The sequence below is a fragment of the Mytilus galloprovincialis genome, chromosome 5 (assembly GCF_965363235.1).
Source record: "Mytilus galloprovincialis chromosome 5, xbMytGall1.hap1.1, whole genome shotgun sequence".
In the NCBI taxonomy this organism is placed as follows: domain Eukaryota; kingdom Metazoa; phylum Mollusca; class Bivalvia; order Mytilida; family Mytilidae; genus Mytilus; species Mytilus galloprovincialis.
Window position 1 is genome coordinate 65,403,531 of NC_134842.1, and position 12,384 is coordinate 65,415,914.

Here is a 12,384-nt window from a genome sequence, read left to right on the forward strand (position 1 = left end):
CTAAACGTAAAAATATGTATATATATTTATATACATGATATATACGAATCGAGTTTACGTAGTACACATAAAAAGTTAATCTGTGTTCGGTTGTTTTTAATAGACCAGCAACTTAGATAAAACATCCCCTTGTTGATTTAGATTATATCCCTATATACCTTTTGAAATAGACCAAGGATTTTTAAAATGGACTACTGGATTTGCTAAGAACTGCTCATAGATTGAGTTCAAACCATGAAAACAATTGAAGTATAGTACTACTGAGATAAAAATATGATAACAATTTTTTTACAGAAAAAGTACATGAAACATAGTGGAGATACAACACAATAAAGATATTTTTCTCTAAACTATCTAGATGTATAAGCTTTCATAATTAAATGGAAGTATGACGTTATATAGTCTAGTTCTGAAAAAAAATTGTAGATTGCAGAAATCTCGTACTAAATGTATAAGTGTATATGGAGATAGACCGTTACACTTTGATATCAAATATATATATATATATATATATCTTCTTTTTATCAAAAGTGGACATATAACGCTATAGATGCACACAACGATTTGTTGATAGTTCACAGTCCGAGTAGATACGTAACTTAAATACGTAATTTAATAACACATTGATGCACAAGGTAAGACATCGGGACTAATGAATGTTTAGAGGGTATTATTTTCTGACTGATGAATCGATTATTGTTAATCTGTTCACTAACGAATGGTAATAATATTTTTCAATTATCTATTGTTTTTGGTGTTCTTTCTGTTTGATTTGTTTGTGACTGTTTTTAACTGTTGAATTATTATTATAATGACAAATGTTGCAATGCATTTACAAAAAATTAACTTGGATCCTTAACTCGCTAAGTTACCATTGACTTGTAATCATGATGTATACTACAGTGGACGATTACATGTTTAATATATGTATAACCTTGTGTATACGGAAGCACGATGAGGATAGAATTAAATTGAAAAAGAAATAATGCGCTCTTATTTCTATGTATTTATTCATTTTTGTTTCAAGTACGACGAAAGTCGCAGAATAAGCACGTTGTATTGTAGGGATTACCATCGGGTGGCCATGGCGATGGCGACGACGTAAACTACTTGACATGTAAAAAGCTTGTAATTTCTGAAGTAGAAAACCTTGATGTTTCATACCTTGTTTGCAATTACCTTATGTGACGAAGTTTCCATCTGTCCATTGTCCTCATTTTTCTTGTTGAGGATAAAATTAAATTGCAAATAAATAACTCGCTTTACTTTCTACGTAGTTATTCAAAAAAAAAAAAAAAAACTAAAATTCAAAAACAAATAATACGAACATCTTTAAAGTACAATCTGATTGAAAAAAAATATCATGTGCCATGTGTCAATGCTTTGCTTACAAGGAGCTGTCAACGTTCCACATTCTATTTTAATAGTAATTACATCAATCAATGGTATTTTTGAACGATGTGTATCATTACGCCAAACTAGACGATCTCAAACGATCATTCAACTGATGGTGAAATTCGGCTTTATCATAACCTTGTAAGCGAAACGTTGACACAGGATCTGCAGAATAATCATATTACTTGTAGTATTGCAGGGATTGATGTATCCTTTTTATGAGTTTACTAGATGGTCCATGTTGAATGTGCAATAACAAATTATATTTACAGATTTTGAATTCGATATAAAAATATAATTGCTAAGTACGAATAAAGTTTAATATTTTGTAATGATTTTTTTTTAACATGTTTCACATATTTCTGAAATGTAACACAATCTCTATATCATGGATTGTATGAGGAGTGGTATAAATTGTAAAAATGTAAGTCTGAATTTTGATACGCGAAACGAATTTTGCCTTTTTTTCAACCGTATGGGGGTTTCTAAAACCTTAATTTTCATTTTATTTCAGCATGGCGACAGGTGGAAGGTTGTGTGATATTTGTCAAATAAGGGACGTAACCGTATTTGCCACTGACTGGTGTCCTGAATGTGAGCAAAGTTTTTGTGAGCCATGCAAATTATATTACTCGGCTTCAAAACTGAGTAAGACACACGAAACAATTCCTTTCGAATGTTTTGATAAATTACCTCCAGTTGTAAAAGAAATAAAGAATGACTGTCCTGATCATGACGCAAGATTTGAATATTATTGTAGTCAGCATGAGTTACCCTGCTGTGTTGAATGCATGAAGACAACTCATTCAGAATGCCGTAATTTAACTCCAATGCATAAAGTCGTTGAACATTTCAAAACCTCAAATGCTCTTTCGGACTTTGAACAAACATTATCAGATTTGCTCAACAACTTAAATTCTTTAATGAAAGGCCGATTTGATAATATATCGTTACTATCCCACGAGAAAGAAAAATGTTTGAAAGAAATTGCAGATACCAAACGGAACGTCATTGCTCATCTTGATCAACTTGAAACAAAACTTAAAACCGAAATAGAAGAGTTGCACCAAGAACGTTTCCAGGCCATTGAACAAACGATTAAAGAGTTCAAAGTATTAAAAACAAATGTTGCAAAAATGCAGGAAGAAGCTGGTGTTATTAAAGAATATGCGTCAGATTTCCAATTGTTTATAGCATTTAGAGAATTTGAGAGCACAGTGAACAGTTTAGAGACAGATGTACAATCTTTGATTAAAAGAGATTCAGCAAGGCAAATTTCCATATCGTTTTCTCCGAATGTCGAGCTCGCAATCGAAACATTGTTGCCATCCCTGGGTAATGTGAATGTGATCACCAAAGAATCGGACATTAAACTGGTCAACCACAGGGGGAAACAGGCACAACTTCTGACAATTGAAACGCCTTGTATTGACAAAATACCCTGTATAGACAAAATACAACTTACAGCTGTGTTTGAAAGTGTACAGTTACAAAGTGGAAAGGATAAAAAGTTTATTATTTGTGATAGTTGCTTTCTGGAAAACGGGAGACTTGTTTTTTCAGATAAATGGAACAAACGTTTAATTGTTTTTAAGGACAATGGTCTTTATGAAAAGGGCATATCATTACCATTTATGCCAAATGCTGTTGCTAATATTAAAGATAACAGAATTGCGGTAAGCGATTGCAACTGTAACAAGATCAGTATGATAAGCATCGAGAGATCTTTAGTTGATAATTCCTTTGAAGTGGATGGGATCATATCTTCTTTGTCATTTACGAAAGGACGTTTCCTTATTCTGGTTAATGGTAAGGGATGTTATATTACCGATATTGATGGAAACATACTTAATAAGATACCTTATAGTGTAAGAGATTTAATATATGCAGTGCTACTTAACGAAAACATTTATTATTCACAATGGAAAGAAGATAGAGTTGTTTGTTATGATTTGAATGGCATTTACATTCATGAATATAAGGACATAAATCTAAAAGCACCATTGGGAGTTGCATGCAGTGATAAAAACGTTTTGTTTATAACCGGATTTAAATCAAACAACATATATGCACTAGCGAGTAACGGTAACGAATTAAAAGAATTGTACTGTAACAGCAATCTATCACGTCCTAGGGCAATAAGCTATAATGATAGCAAGCAGCAATTGTTGGTATCGACTGAAGATGGCAAGGTTTTCTTATTTGACGTCATTTATTAGACAATTGTAGCAAATTAATGTACACCGTAACGTTCCTTCTTATTTTCATTTTATTTCTCTAAAAAGATCTTTTTTTAAACAATGTATTCTGAAATGTTCTCTGTGATTTCATCATCAGAAATTTTAAGGGTCGATTTTTTAAAAGAAACTTTAAATAGTATATCCACACAGATGACATTGTTAGCGCTTACCATGCATGCTTCAAATGATTAAAAGAACAGAATGTTTACAAAATATACACAAACTATCATCGAACAAAAATAAGAAATACATCACCCTCAGAAACAGTAAACTTAAGACATTTTTGCAGATTGTGTAGCCATTTTGCCTCGCCTGCTATGAATGACAAGTAATTCGTGACACAGAAGTAGTACTAGTCTGGCGGTGCCGAAAACTGTTTGTATAAAATTTTTAATATATAAATGTAAAAGACCTAGATACTTCATATTTGTATACTGATGCTTTATGATCTTCGATTTTCGTCTAGAATATGTTTGTTGTCCTTGACCTCATTTGTATGGTTCAAACACTTCTTAAAAACTGTTTAATGTTTGTATTTAATATAGGATAACTGTATTTGGTATATATAATCAGAGCAAGGTCTTACTATGTGTCCATCTGGCAGTGTTAATTTTTGCGAGGTTCGTCAGTCTTAATGGTAAATTCCCTTTCTCAGATATTGTTATCCAGAATGTGACCTATAATTTGTTATGGAAGGATTATAAAGAGGTTGATTGGAAGTTTGATGTCCAGAAACATGTTCAACCACGTCACATTCTGTTTGTTCCAAGTCAGTACCCAGTAATTCGGTGGTTGTCGTTTGGTACTGTTTTTTATGATTGTTTTTTTTTTTTAATGTTTTGTACTTAAAGCAGGTCGTCAGTGTTTAAGTTCGAATTGTTATACATTAGTGATATCAGGGCCATCAATGTCTTGCATATTAAAGGGAGGCACATGTACAAACTAGGGTAAAACCAGGTCCACATGGAGTTACACTTAAGTAAACCATTTTAAAACAGTTTTAAACATTTAGATGGATATGATATATTATGATTTTGAATTGATGTGTTGCCACTTTCATGCGACCTTACCACAACTGGCTTTCTGATATTGAAGAAACAGGAAAGAATATAGTACACAATTGACCAAAACTAACAATGTGTATCTTTAGAGTACGTAATGAAATAGAGAAATGGCTCTTAAGTCATTCATATATTATGAAAAATGAATTGTATGTAAACAATCGTCCGGTCCTTGAAGCTGAAGACATTTCATTAATTTTATATTTATAGATATCCGATATAAAATATAAAAACCTTATTTCGAAATGAAAATTAATTGAGTTGCGTTTATCCTCGAGCTTAATGTACAAAGTCATTATTCTTAATAATCATATGTACCTTATACCTTGTTGAGAAAAGGCAATATATTCCGTTTTACTGTTTCCTCTGTGATAAAAGTCGCGGAAAGCGAGACATAAGTGTTGCCTTACTGGCCATGTTGGCGGTGCTGGCAAGGTTGGGTCAATCATTGTTAAGATTTCTGCTTATGTAAGTAGTACATATCAGGTTGACTACTTTCTTAAGGCCAAGGTCCCTGGGTCGTGGTCCAGCGACTTTCACTTAGTTAATAAGAAATCTTCAAAGTTTTCTATCTGGTTATATATAAAAAAAAGAAGATGTGGTATGATTGCCAATGAGACAACTCTCCACAAGAGACCAAATGACACAGACATTTTTTCTAAACTTTTCTGCCGGCAGGCGAGACATATCTCCATGTTCATTTCTTACTATATCAATATAAATATATATAAGTCCTAGTTTAAATTGTTGCTGTCCATTCCTTTGATGTGTTTGAGCTTATCATGTTACCATTTGATAAGGGACTTTCCGTTTTGAATTTTCCTCAGGAGTTCAGTATTTTTGTGAGTTTACCTTTTAATGAGAGAGACTATTAAAAGATTAAAATATATATATATATATATATATTAGCAAGATCTACACATAAGCGAAAATTACCAAAATCGTTTAGGGTCTCCCTATTGAACGTATTGCCCTTTGATAACTATTTCGCTCAATATTTGCATTTTCCTATTAGCCCGAAATCTGTAGCTATATAGAAGTAGATAGAAACTTTAAAAACCAAAAATGGTCAGTAAGACAAGATATAAATATAAGCTGTCAGGGCTGAAATCTTTAGTTGGTTTATAAAAGTTTTTATCGTTTGTCCTTAACATTTCTTGACCATTATGTTATAAACGATTATTGATGATTTAAAACTTTAAAATAAAGGAAAACTGATCAGCAGGATATGATCTACAAATGAAAGTGAAATTAAAGTTAACTCTTAATTAAGTTGGTCCCCTTTACTAATGAGTTATAATAAAACGTTGTCATTGTTGAAGATGCAGGTGGGCTACAGAGCTACAAAGGCTATGTGGAAAAAATGTGGCTATGTGGGGAAAAAAAGTGTTACTGAAGGTAAAACAAGTAATGACAGTTGTATACATGGATGGATTCTGCATTTAATTTCAATGCATTCCACATTTGTATTCCATTTTAGATTATGTTCACATACATTAAATCCTCCGGACAAGGCAATTTTCTATTCGAGGACTTAATAAAGTTGGCCTAATCGTCAAGACCTCGGAGATGAGAATAATGTAATGATATCATATTTATAGATGTAATTTCACTTTGATATGCTATTTGTTTTCAATTTACATATTCTATCTAGTTACGTTCATCATTGAGTTACGTTGTACGTTGTTATTCTTTTTTGTAGTCATATGTATCTTATACATTTTTTTAGAGAAGAAAAATATTCAGTGTATAACCCATTTCAGATTTTCTGACTTTGATTGTTTTACTATTTAAATAAATCATGTTTTTTTAAATGTTAAGCACATCAGAATACTATTTTGTATTGCCACTGTCCCAAATCAAAAACTGGTCAGAGGTTGTTTTGTATATTATCCTTATGCTTTGTGTACAAAGAAGCACTTGGTGTTGATGACAGATCTTCCGTTTCATTTATTCATTATTAAGACTATCATAATTGGTTCCCTATTTAATTAACTTTATCTATATGATTTCCTGTAAATATTTCCGGTATTTTGTTGTGGTCATTAGCTTAGTTTATAGTTTAAAAGACTGGTGGTCATCTTTTCAGAACAATATTTTTTACGAGAAATATTGCTTAAATATTGTTTTAATTTTGTAAGAATTCGGCCAATATACCGGGCACATTATCCTGTTACAGACAATCAAACAGTTACCCTGAAAAATCGAATCACTCGATGGATGTTATCATTGGAGCGGGAACTGTTTACCCCTCCGGAGTTTACCCCTTGTCTGTTTAGTAGGAGTTTGTGTTTTCCGTTGCCTTAATATTCAGTTTCGTGTTTTGTGTGTTTTGTACTTTTAAATCACTGTCTGTGTTGTCTCTTCCAGTAAAATACTTGCTTATCCTTAGTCATTAACAATGTTGTTTTCGCTTTTAACTTCACATATAGTCAAGTCTAAGGGATACAGTAATGAACCGTTGTTTTTGCGCGTAGCAATGGCTGCCAGAGCAACATGCCTAATTATTGGATGTGGCTCAATAATACATTTAAAAAGAGTAATACGACGGGTGACAATATTGGCGCAGTAACTGTGGACCCTTCTAGAACACCGAAGATAATGCTCGGATTTTTGTTGGTGTTCGTACTAATTCAAAATGTCACGATTAGGAAAAGGACACAATCAATAAAATTTATGACTAGGCGACTATTTGAAAGGATCTTCGAACACAAAAAAACATGTCGGCAATGAGATGTGGTGTTGCTCAATTGTTTATTCAATGCGCTACATGTTTATGGGTTGCTTTTGTCTGCTTTTGTTCGTCATTTTGTTAGTGTTATTTTGATAAATGGTTTGTAACACAATCTCTGACACATAAAAAAAGAGTGGTTGATGGTGTTGAATAAAATGCAACACGTTGAATATATGTATTATCTATTTGTCAAGTTTTCGAACAAATGTGACTACGTACTCGGGACCATTTTGCCAAAGATGATTTTTCAAATTTATAGCATTTGATATAGGGCTTCAATACGGATAAACTATGTCATTTGTTTATTTTTCTTCTGTATCATATTCTGACATCGTACTCGACCTTCTTTTACACTGAGTTTTACTGTGTGTACTGTGTGTATTGTTGTGTGTTTGTTTTTCTACATTAGCTAGAGGTATATAGGGAGGGTTCAGATATATATATAAAAAAAAGTTTAACCCCGCCGCAATTTACGTCTGTCCTCTGGCCTTTGCTAGTCAGGTATAATTTTAATTTTAGTTTCTTGTGTATAATTCGGAGTTTTGTATGACGTCAATTTTTACTGAACTAGTATGCATATTTGTTTAGGGGCCAGCTGATGGACGCTACATTGAAGAACCGTCGGTGGCCTTCGGCGGTTGCCTCCTCTATGGTCGGGTTGTTGTCGGTTTGACACATTCCCCATTTCCATTCTCAATTTTATTCAAACTTCTTAGTTCATTTTTGTAGAAATAGTCACTTAAAAGTTTAATTGTGTACGCACAATCAAAGACATCTATAAAATGACAAAGAATATCAGTTGGTTTGGATAGTCACTGAATTGAAAATTCAAGAAGGTGTCGCGTTTTTATTGCAACTCCATATACATATACCACGAAAACATTCAAACCATTGAATGATAAAACATTCTGATATGAGAAATTACAGTGTATCCACTTTGATAAGATACATTAATTTCTATATATAGTCGTGATTTTATAATTAGTTGTTCAAGTACCAAACAGGTAGGTTAATTAAGATACATGTCCCAATTAACAAGCTACTATTTTAGATACAAAACAGGAACTGAGGAATCTCATAGAATCTTTTCACTTTCTCAACTTACTTTTAAGACAAAGGAAATAACACGATAAAAGAAATGTTTTTATCCCTTAAATTTCAATTTTAATTTCAATTATTTATAGCCTTCCAAATTATTGCGACGCTATCAATTTGTCAACTGATCGATTTAATCTTCGCTGTAGACATGTGACTTTTAGAGTCCCGTGATTATGATATCATAATAATATCAAAATTTACAAATTTCACCTGATGTGGCCATTATATCACACTCGTATATTTATTTTTACACACAATAATTGTATGTGACTAATAGGAACGTTCTGAGGATTTAGAAAAGGTATATATGCTACTGTTAAATATGACATCAGATACCTCTTAACGCTTCTAATATATTTGACAAAACTCCTATCTGAGAAGAATTTAAAAGACAAGTGTGCAATTTTAAATTCTTTTTTTTTTTTTTATTGTATCCTCTTACATTACATTACCACTTTAAATCTTATACTCTCAAATCCTGTCGTTGACTTCCATGTTTTGTTAGAAATAGAATAGAATAGCACTCAATAATTGTGTCACATTCACAAATTAAAGGATACTTAAAAAAAAGAGTAGGACATGAAACTTTATTTGTATTGTCAAATTGACGATAAGAGGAAAGGTAAAATCAAACCTTTATAAATAGTGAGTATATGTGTACAGTTAAAAAAATACAAATATTAAGATTAGAGTGAACAAAAACACAAAAATCAAAATAATACGGTTACATTTCAACTATTTAAATGGTAAATCATACGTTTTAAAAAGACAAATAACTGTAAACGAATGTTGATAAAATACATATACTTTTTATATAGTAGTTGCTTTAATTTCGTTACATAAAATGATTGAAATAAGGATCTGTTATATTTGCAATAAAGTTATTTAGGAACCTCGAAAACCTTTTTTTAACTTATTTAATCAGACAAATGAAAAAATACAATAAGAGTTGGTTGAGCTCCTTTAAATGCGATATTAGTAAATTGTGTGTCATTATAACGAAACTATATACACAATTGTAATACATGTGAAAGGTTAAGGTAGATATAAAACCTGTCTGGAAAATCTGCTTACTCTACTGAACACCTGAGATTACCCCCGCTTTATGGTTTCTGTTGCTCATAATTCAGTTGTCCTTGTTGTATTTGATGTACTGTTCATTATCTAATTCTCTTTTCTCATTTTTTTTGCCATGGCTGGGTCAGGTCGTTTTCTATGAATGTTCATTTGGTATCTTTTGCCTCTCTTTTAAAACATCATTTTCTTCTGATCACGCCTGTAACAAGTCAAGAACATGACAGAGTTGTTTTCCTTTTGTTTCGTTGATTGCTACGGTTTTGTCTCTTTATATTGAGTTCCTCTTTTTCAATTTACCTTTGAGTTTGGTGTTTTTCAAAATGATGTCGATATAATATTTGTTTTAAAGTACATGAATGAGTCACTATGCTATCTTTATCATATTGAATTTGACAAGATTAACCTAATGTGACCTTTTCCGTTCAGTTTTATGGACAAAATAGGTTAATTCAGGCCTTGATTTAAAGTTCTTCTAAATTATTCGCATTAATTGCTACTACACATACATTATCAGTCCGGCATTCAAATAAAAATTTAAGAAATCATCAATCAAAAATCCAAATATTTTAAGCTAAATAAAATAGTAATTTTGCAGACCGATGCCAGTACAAACGGCCTTCATTTCTCTTATCTCATAACGGACGATTGGTTGTGCGGCAGAATGAATACAAAAGTGGGTAGGTTTGGATGTAAGATAAACATAACACTGAGGCATTGACTCCTGGCCACATTTAAACTTGATAACAGACATGAAAAGACAGTTTTAAAAGAGAGGCAAAAGATACCAGAGGGAAATTCAAACTCATAGATCGAACAGCGCCATGGTTAGAAAAGAAAAGACAAACAGACAAATAATAGTATACAAGACACAATATAGAAAACTAAAGATTTATCAAAATGTAACCCGGCAAATCTGGGGTGGTCTTATATGCTTCGGAACGGTACGCAGGTCCTGCTCAAGATGTTAAAGAAACCGTAAACAATCTAATTTGGCAGGCCAATTTCATCAAAAGGAAACGGGATAAAAAATAAAACGTCATGTTTCGCGCGCTGCATATTGAGCCCCAGTCCCACTTGACCACGATAGCACTACGCTCACCGTGATTAAAAAAAATCAGATCGTGGTGGGTTCGCGGTAAGAGCGGCATGAACATGTGCATTTTCGTTGCTTTCACGATGCTACTACGTCCTCATTACGCTTCTACAACGACCCCGCTACGATTATACCACGTTCTCAACGCACTTAATCTGCGACCTCACTACACTTATCAAGATCGTTCTACGCTCATCGAGTTCTTACCACGACTATACCACGAGTTTTCCGATTGCAACACGATCTTACCACGCTTTTACTGCGATTATAGTACGTTCTTAACACGATTATACTACGTTCATACCGCGATCTTACTACGCAATCAGTAATAACGTCAAAATCGTGTTCAATATCAATACAATTCCAATCCTTATATTTCTGATTACTACATAGATTTCTCGGAAACAATACAGTCGTGCCACTAAAATCTTCTAGAACACGTCGGCGTGGTGTTAGGGATTGATTTAGAGGCAGAGGGAGCTCTGATAGTAACGAATCCTGATCGAGCAGAGATTTCGGACCGACCAATTCAACCTAAATTACAACCTTTTGTTGGTCCATAAAGCTCAAATGACGATATTTGGTGTTCAATGGACAAAGCAAAACTTACAGAATACTTTAGTAAATGTATGAGAGCTGTCAAAAAAAATAACTGTCAAACATTTTTGATTATTTTTTGTTTATTTTTAAAAGGAAAGAACATTAATCTGCATTATCATAAATCAAGATCGTTGAAAGTCTAAAATATTCCACCACATTTTTTCATCACATCGTATCTGAAATCAGCAAAATAATCCCAACCCTAACACACATGTTGTTCATCCTAAACCAGTTATCTAGGAGTTTCAACTGCCAGTGATAAAAATATCAAGATGAATATACGAAAATGTGCAAAATGTATTGTGTGAGAAATTGCAAAATTCAATATATGTGTTTTAGGACAATCAAACAAACTTGTTCATTTGTTGTTTTTTAACTTACTTGTCTTATTAATCAAATCCTTGATTAAATGTCATAAAATATAATAATAACGAAAAAGAAAAGTTAAAGCTTAAGTCGTAGATACGTGTTTTAATTCTTTTTTATCAGTTAACGTATTGGGATTTAACTAGCTTTTCAGTTACTACAAGTACTCTCAGATCTGTACTTAGTATATTTTTATGGTTAGGAATACGACATGGATAAAAACCCTGCAAAATCCGTGTTCTTCATAGACAAGAATACAAAATGTCCTTATTTTTATAATAAAATAGCATATAGGAAGATGTGGTATGATGTTGTATGAGTGCCAATGAGACAACTCACCATCCAAGTAACACTTTATAAAACACAATGTAAAAGTAAACCATTATCGGCCAAGGTACGGCCTTCACCACGGAGCCTAGGCTGACACCGAACAGCAATATATAAAGGGCCCCAAAAATTACTAGTGTAAAACTATTCAAACGGGAAAAGCAACGATCTAATCTATATAAACGAGAAGCATGATTGAGCAGTTAGAGAAAATGGACAAGAACTACATACAGACAAACAAAACCCGGAGATATATGATATATTTTATTTGAAAATGACAATGAGAATAATGGTCGTAGTATGAACATAGTGAGGTCGTAAGAAGAGCGTGATGAGGAAGGCAAGGGCCTGCTAGAACCGTACTATGGTCTTGAACAGCATGGTGTAAATGTG

At 32.7% G+C, this 12,384-nt stretch overlaps 1 long non-coding RNA gene across 1 annotated transcript; it reads left to right on the plus strand.

Annotated features, from left to right (window-relative positions):
- Positions 1-551: 551 nt before the first annotated feature.
- On the plus strand, positions 552-3,698 carry LOC143076261 (uncharacterized). Its single transcript, XR_012978584.1, has 2 exons — positions 552-635; positions 1,910-3,698. It is a non-coding gene; the product is annotated as an uncharacterized LOC143076261 (long non-coding RNA).
- Positions 3,699-12,384: the final 8,686 nt, after the last annotated feature.